Source organism: Ambystoma mexicanum, chromosome 8 (assembly GCF_040938575.1).
Source record: "Ambystoma mexicanum isolate Mex_15411 chromosome 8, UKY_AmexF1_1, whole genome shotgun sequence".
NCBI lineage: Eukaryota > Metazoa > Chordata > Amphibia > Caudata > Ambystomatidae > Ambystoma > Ambystoma mexicanum.
In genome coordinates this window covers 1,540,845,294-1,540,853,462 of record NC_090929.1, presented here as the reverse complement: position 1 = coordinate 1,540,853,462, position 8,169 = coordinate 1,540,845,294, and positions in this window count along the sequence as shown.

The following is an 8,169-nucleotide window of genomic DNA, read 5'->3' as shown; positions in this document are numbered from 1 at the left end:
CAACAAACATTTTTTGTGACACCTGAATAACGAAATAAATGTCAACATTTTTTATAAAAGTATGTGTGGGATAGGCTAAGGGATAAAAAAGAGTGGAGGTGCTAGGCGGGGTTAGTAAAGCGTGGGAAATGGGGAGCTTGGGGGGCCCCCAAATTAAAAAAAATATATATATTCAACTTTTTTACGTTATTTAGATCTCACTAAAAATGTATGTCATTATATATGGGGCCTCATTCAGACTCAGGCGTTAAGGGGTTTACGGCGCCGTAAACGGCGCCGACCCTTAACGCCTGATTACAAGGTTCCCATTGCGGGATGGCTGTTTAACGCCTGCTTTTTGCAGGCGTTAAAAGCCATGCCGCAAAGGTACCTTGGCGATAATTACGGCACCGTAATTTACGGTGCCGTAATTATCGCCTTTCCCCATTCCCATTATCCCCTATGGGGCAAAAATGGGAATGGGGAAGGGGCCATTGGTGAATGGGGAATTACCGCCCCACTCACCTTGGAATGGGGCGGTAATTCCGCCATCCACCATGGCGGAATTGCAACCTTAGCGGCATGGACCATGGTGCTAATAGCACCATGGTCCTCCGCCAAGGTTGTAATGAGGCACATGGTGTTGTTATAAACACATGGAACCAAATAGTATGCTGTTGGCCTGGGTAAAAAGTTCATATTAAATCCTCACAAGGGTGTCAAGTGGTAACATGAGTTTGAATACAATACAATAAGAAGAATGTTTGCCAGGATATGCATGGCAGGTGCTAAGGCAGTGGAAGAGAGGAGATCACTGGCAAGTAATGTTGGAGAGTAAAGGTGACAAAAAGGCATGCAGTAAAATATTTATTCAAGTGGAATTTGAGAAATTAAGGGTTCCTGTATCATTGATATCAATGGCAGGGCATAGTTTGAGGGCTCTGCTGGATCGCCTTAATTAAGCATCCCTGATTTGGTGCTCAAAGACAAGTACCTAACATCCCTGGATGTTAGGCAAACCGACTATGACGGTATACCCTTAAAAATCCTGGGACATGTTAAAGAGCAGATCAGATGTAGAGGAACAACCACAACTCACACAATATAGGAGTTGATGTATTTTGCTTGGGTGGAGTCACTAGTAATACCTGCCCATTTATGTGATACATGGAGCTCAGAATGAAATACGAACAGTGGCTATGGTTGCCATATGTACTGTTACCAAGGAGCTGGCTGGAATCATCCAGAAGGTATTCAAAAGTCACACTTGAAGGCTTAAGGAGTGTCAACACATGATGATGTAAATCAAAATGTGGCTCATGTTGTTCACCATATCCATACTCTATCAGTTTGTTAAGTTGTGCAGTGAATAGTATATCAAACCTATAGATGAAAGTGAATGGTTGTTCCCAATACAGATGATGCTCAGGCAAGATAAACATATGTTTATTTGTGTTAATGTAAAGGATATGGATAAGAAGACATGGATTCCATTGTCAATCAATCCCAAACATTTTGGTTGAAATCATAATACAGAATTACTCAAAAACTGGCACTATAAATGTTAAATGAAGAAACCTTTCTAGGGCCCCTATGGGAGTGTCCACCACACAGCAATGTGTTAGGTTAATCCTGTTCCTGCAACATTTGTTTACTGGTCTACTCAGGTTCGGATTCCATTGGTTATCATTCTTTGGTTTCTGGAATTCTCAGGGTATTCTGCTTTTGGTGCTCAGTCAGTTGTACAGGGGGTTCTAGCACCTTTAATTTCTGGCCTTCTTGGGTACTCATCTACTGAGTTCTTACTCTCAGGAGAACTACGTAGAAGAGAACCCACCATCTGTAATTGTTTCAGGTCTCTCTCATTTTCCCAATAACATTCCTGCAGAGGCAACTGGGTTTGCCTCTGTGACAAAATAAATGACTATTGCTGTGCTAAACTGGACGTTTAATCCTCACCTTTCTACCTGGCAACAGGAATTGAAATCATGAGTGTGAAACAGACACTGTCAACAGTTGAATACATTCCATAGAACAGGTTATTTAAACCATGTTTGTTTTCAATATTGAGGCTCCCACACTTTAAATGATATATCTCCTTTGCCTCTTGTGGTAACATGGACGAATGGAAGGATAGACTCTTAAAAGGGGCGTGAAAGTGATCCCTGTACTAATCCAAGCAGCAATAGTACTTAAATTCTAAAGTTAAATAATGTCCCTTTAAGGTTCAATAAACATCTATGCACTTTAATTAAACAAACCAAAATGCAATTAACTATCTAGAAAAAACAATAACAAATATCAACCCCCATGAAGAGAATACTAAAAATGCAGAACCTATATGTAATGACACTCAGAGTACTGGCACAGCGATGAAGAAGCAAGACATTTCAATAAAGTCAGGTTGAAAAAGGATATGCCGTTACAAAAAGAAAAAAGTGTTCCTTGCCAGTGATTATTGTCCTGAAAATGGACCATGGGTTCTAGGCCACTCACTAGTATCTTTTTTAAAACATTTTTTTTATTACAATTGATTTAGTTGTATTTACAACTTTTTCAACGTAGAATTTAACAACCATGAATTTACATTTTGACAAAGGTTAAAATAGAAATTGAGACTTCACATTTTATGACTTTAGCCAATATGATTTTAGGCTGTCATTTTCGATTTACCTGTTGAGGTTGACTTAGTTTCATAGATAAACAGTGTTTTGCTTACATGACTTTGATTCAAAACTTTTAATTAAAAAGAATTGCATTCAGTTTAAAAGAAACTAGAAAAACATTTAGGGGCCGATTCATGGAACAAACGTGCGCCGAAAATCTTCACGCAAGCAGGCGCAAGCAGGCGCAAGCGGAAAAAAACAGGCGCACGCGCACGATAGCGATACATGGAAGTCCCTGCGCGTGTTTACCACGGGATGTGCGCCAAACCCGTGCATGGCGCACACGTCACTGCAACATCCCAAAAGACGTGCGCGATGCGCACAGTGAAAGCGCACAACCTCGGCGCATACACCAGAAAGTGGGCGGAACACGGGGCGTAACGCGCGGAATGGGGAACAACTCGTGAAAACAAGGGCGTAACTGGGGATGTACTGCAGGGAAGCAGACGGAACGCCCACACGCACCCGAACCACACGTATTCATGGAATCGAATAGGGCAAAGCCACGCACAGCGAAAGACACGCACAAGCCGATACACGTCCGCCACACAAAGGCAGGCGGTAGCGTCCCTGCGCATTACAAAAGTGGCAACATACAGCAATTGTGCGAGCGGGGCACGTGTATTTCGGGGTTGCGTGGGAAGTTACACACGCGATTGAGCGGGATACGTGTATTCCGGGGGTTCTCGGGAAGTCACACACGCGATCGGGCCTGGGGGAGCGGGCTATGTGTATTTCAGGGGTTCGCGTGAACTTTCTCACGCGATCGGGCCTGGGGGAGCGGGCTACGTGTATTTCAGGGGTTCGCGTGAACTTTCTCACGCGATCGGGCCTGGGGGAGCGGGCTACGTGTATTTCAGGGGTTCGCGTGAACTTTCTCACGCGATCGGGCCTGGGGGAGCGTGCTACGTGTATTTCAGGGGTTCGCGTGAACTTACTCACGCGATCGGGCCTGGGGGAGCGGGCTACGTGTATTTCAGGGGTTCGCGTGAACTTTCTCACGCGATCGGGCCTGGGGGAGCGGGCTACGTGTATTTCAGGGGTTCGCGTGAACTTTCTCACGCGATCGGGCCTGGGGGAGCGGGCTACGTGTATTTCAGGGGTTCGTGTGAACTTTCTCACGCGATCGGGCCTGGGGGAGCCTGCTACGTGTATTTCAGGGGTTCGTGTGAACTTACTCACGCGATCGGGCCTGGGGGAGCGGGCTACGTGTATTTCAGGGGTTCGCGTGAACTTTCTCACGCGATCGGGCCTGGGGGAGCGGGCTACGTGTATTTCAGGGGTTCGCGTGAACTTTCTCACGCGATCGGGCCTGGGGGAGCGGGGTACCACGCACGTACAGAACATAAATGCACGCTGGATCACCAAGCCCTGCCAGGGCAACGCCCGTGCGCAAAACGTCACAGACGCGCTTACGCTGCAAGGGCCTTGGGTCCAATGAAATCGCATACGCGTGCTGACGCGCTTACGCGCTAAGGGCCTTTCCTCGATTTTCACGCTGACGTGCAGGATTTTCACGTGCCAAATCACTCCGTATCAAGCTGGCCACGCGAAAACACACGGAAGACCACGCTCCTGCCCAGAAGGCCGAATCACTGACCCCCAGTGCCCCGAGCAGCCTCCCACGTGCCATCTGCTGCTGCCTGCCTGCCTGCATGCCTGCTGCCACCGTGCCCTGCCATTTGGTGCCTGCACATCAGCCATCTGTAGGTGTCCAGTTGCTGTGTCCACCCCTGCTGGAACAGAAGACTCCCGACTAGGATAACACTAGGATAACATCGCTCCACAGCCCAGCCCCAGGACCCAGTTGCCCACCCACTCCTGCCCCTGGGGTTGCCATGTCGGGCACATCAACATCTGGCACCAGTGGCAACCCCCAGCCAGAGGGGCAGAGGGGCACCAGCTTCACTGCCACCGAAGTTGGTGTCCTGGTGGAGCAAGTCCTGGGGCAGTATGATGCCCTCTTCGGATCGTCCCGCGCCAACAAGGAAGGACGGGACAGGATCTGGGCCGACTGTGTGGTTGCCATCTACGCGGAGGGGGTGGCAACCCGCACCATCCAGAAGGTCAAGAAGCGCTGGGAAGACTTGAGGTCCAGGACCCTCATGAAGGCCCGGCGCCTCGTGGAGGGGGGCCGGGGCCGCATGAGTTCCATCCAGTTGAGGGTCCTGGAACGCGCACACCCAGCGCTCCACGCCCAGGTCCTTGAGAGGGAGACCCGTCTGGAGTTGAGCGGTAAGTGGCCAAGCATTGCTGTGTGAGACAGGGCATGTTGCAGTGTGCTGGTTGTCTGATACTTGCCTGCATGTGTGACATAGGCCATGTACGCATGTATGTGTGCAGGGACATCATGGGAATGCATGTGCGACCTGTAATGTGTGAACCGCACGGTTGTTGCATGTGTTTGAATGCGACATGGGGAGCCCTGTGCAGATTGCACACATGAGAGCATGGCAGTCTCTGTTCCTGGGCATGGGTGGGGGTGAGGGATGGGTGCTGATGCCAGATACATAGGTGGTATCCATGTCTGTGTGCCTGACCTGCGTGTCTGTGACTTGAGTGCCATGGATGCATGACACATGTCTGTGACAATGTACAGATTCACTGATGCAGCCTAGTCATCCTTGTATGCACTGTGATTGGGGTGTACGGGGCCAGATGGATGTGACTGAGGTGAAGTGTGTGCATGTGATAGGCATGACCCATGATGCATGTGAGTCCCATTACATTGTATGATTCGAGAGTCCATTGGACATGCATTGAAATGTCCATGGCACGCACCATGACTGTCACTGTGTGTGTTTTGCCTGGACTGACACATGTGTTGTGGTGTGACATGATGGAAGTGTACTTTGACAGTGGCACTCATCTGCTATTGCTTCCTGTCTAGGGGACCATTGTACAGTACCCTGATGCTTGTGTTCTATGTCTCCCTCTACGCAGCGGCTAGTGAAGGAGAGGGCGGAGACAGCGCTGTGGAGCAAGGCGGCGGGGATGCCCCCACGGCTGCAGCGGAAGGGGTGGGTGAGCCCCCACAGGGGCCTGCTATGGCGGTAGACGGCGAGGAGCCATCCAGGTTGGTGGTTTCCACAGAGGAGGAGGAGGCCGCCACTGAGGCGCACATGGGGCCTGGTGGGGGCATCCCTGCTGGTGCAAGTGGTGCAGTCCAGGGGCAGGGGCAGGAGGCAGCACAGGTCACCGTGGAGGGGCCTGTGCATGTCGCTGTCCCTGAACCTGTGGGTGCACCACCTTGCACCAGCAGGGATGCCCCGTCCCAGGCCCGTCCGCAGGTAGAGGGGATGTTCATGTCATCTGACTCCCCTCCACCTGCGGACGAGGGGACCCCTGGCCGTGTAGAGAAGGTCCTGATTGGGGTCGCGATGCGCACGGCTGTGATTCGTGATGCCGTGCGTGCTTCCCAGGAGGAGCACGCACGTCATCACGAAGAGCACCGTGCCGACGTGGCCCAATTGGGATCGGCCATGTTCGGGGGTTTCCTGCATGTGTCGGCCAATCTGGCGGCCCTCTCCTCCTCTGTGGAGACCATACGCCAGTCGTTCTCCTTGCCGTCTTCCGGCCCAGATGCCACCAGGGCCCCCTGTGGACCTGCCCTGACCAATGCAGCCAGCTCGGTGGGGATCCCATCCCTGCCACAGTCGGGAGTCAGAGGTCCAGCAGGGGTGGACAACACAGCAACTGGACCCCAGCAGATGGAGGATGTGACGGCATCATCGGGCAGGGCACGTGCACGACGGCGTCGGTGGTTTCCATCATCCTGGATGCCGTCGTGCTGGCAGAGGCAGTGGCGTCGGAGGCAGCAGCAGGCTCGACGTGGGAGGCATCATGGCTCGGGGCCATCAAGATCAGAGGGGCAGGCATCGGCCGGAGGGCAGGAGAACCCTGGGATGGTAGTGTCTTCCGTGTGGGAGCAGTTGGTCCAGCGGATAGGTGCGGAGCGGCAGCGGGCGGAAGAGGAGCGGCTCACCATGGTCAGGGCGGAGTTCTCCATGCGTCGGGCGTTGAGGCGGGCTGAGTGCCTCGAGGAAGCTCGCAGGGAGTTTGAGGTGAACATGGGGTTATCCCTGCTAGACCTCGGGGCCAGGACAGAGTCCCGCCTCCAGGACATCGACATGGAGTTCGATGATGCCCTGGCCGGCAACATCACAGAGTTATATAGTTAGTGGTAGGTTTCCTTTTAATTATTTTTTTTTTATTTGGTTGCGATTGGACAATGCGCCACTTTTTTGTATATAGTTCAGTTTTTAGTTAGTTGACATAGTTAGGTTTCATTTGGTTGGGCTCATGGACCCGGGATTGTCTTGTAAATAGTTCTTCTATGGATTTTTAGATTTTTTGGATTTTTTTCCTTGGACATTCATCTTCTTTTTGTTGTTTTGCTTTGTGGTTTTTCTAATTTCATTTCCATTCTAGTTGATTTTCAATACATTTTTATTTTCATCCTTCAATGTGTCGTATCATCTCATTACTTTCATGCATGTCATGTTGGTTGTTTTGACATTCACTTGCAGCCATTGTGTGTAACAGACATGTGTTCATTTGCATTATTTACATTGGGTGTGTAACATGTAATTGCCTTTGATATGTGGGTGGATGTGATAGTTGGTTGGGCCTTTTGGCAGGGGAGGATGGCCATTACGGACATGATTGGGGATTGTTGGGACCCAGGTGCAGGGGGGCATGGATTGGACATGGGCGAGGGCCTGGTGGAGGGTGCCCCGCAATGCTGGGGGGTGGGGGTGGTGGGGGACATGAGTTGGACATGGGTGGGGGCCTGCTGGCAGGTGCCCCACAGTGCTGGGGGGAGGGGGTGGTGGGGGACATGAGTTGGACATGGGTGGGGGCCTGCTGGCAGGTGCCCCACAGTGCTGGGAGGTGGGGGTGGTGGGGGACATGAGTTGGACATGGGTGGGGGCCTGCTGGCAGGTGCCCCACAGTGCTGGGGGGTGGGGGTGGTGGGGGACATGAGTTGGACATGGGTGGGGGCCTGCTGGCAGGTGCCCCACAGTGCTGGGGGGTGGGGGTGGTGGGGGACATGAGTTGGTGTTCATTAGTTCAAGGAGACATGTGCCTTTGCTGGGGGGCATGCCCATGTTGGGTGGGCTGCCTGCGGGACATGACCAGGGATGCAGGGTAGTCCCCTGTGGTGTGGGCTGCCTGCAGGGGCCGTGGAGGGTGTACAGGGAACACCTGTGAGGACCCACACTGTCAAATCACATGTAGGACTCCCCGGCTGCCCTGAAATACACGTACCCTGCTGAAATCGCGTGTAAAACTTCCCGCGCACCCCTGAAATACACGCGCCCAGGCTATTTGCGTGTGAAACTTCCCGCGCACCCCTGAAATACACGTACCCTGCTGAAATCGCGTGTAAAACTTCCAGCGCACCCCTGAAATACACGCGCCCAGGCTATTCGTGTGTGAAACTTCCCGAGCACCCCTGAAATACACGTACCCTGCTGAAATCGCGTGTAAAACTTCCCGCGCACCCCTGAAATACACGCGC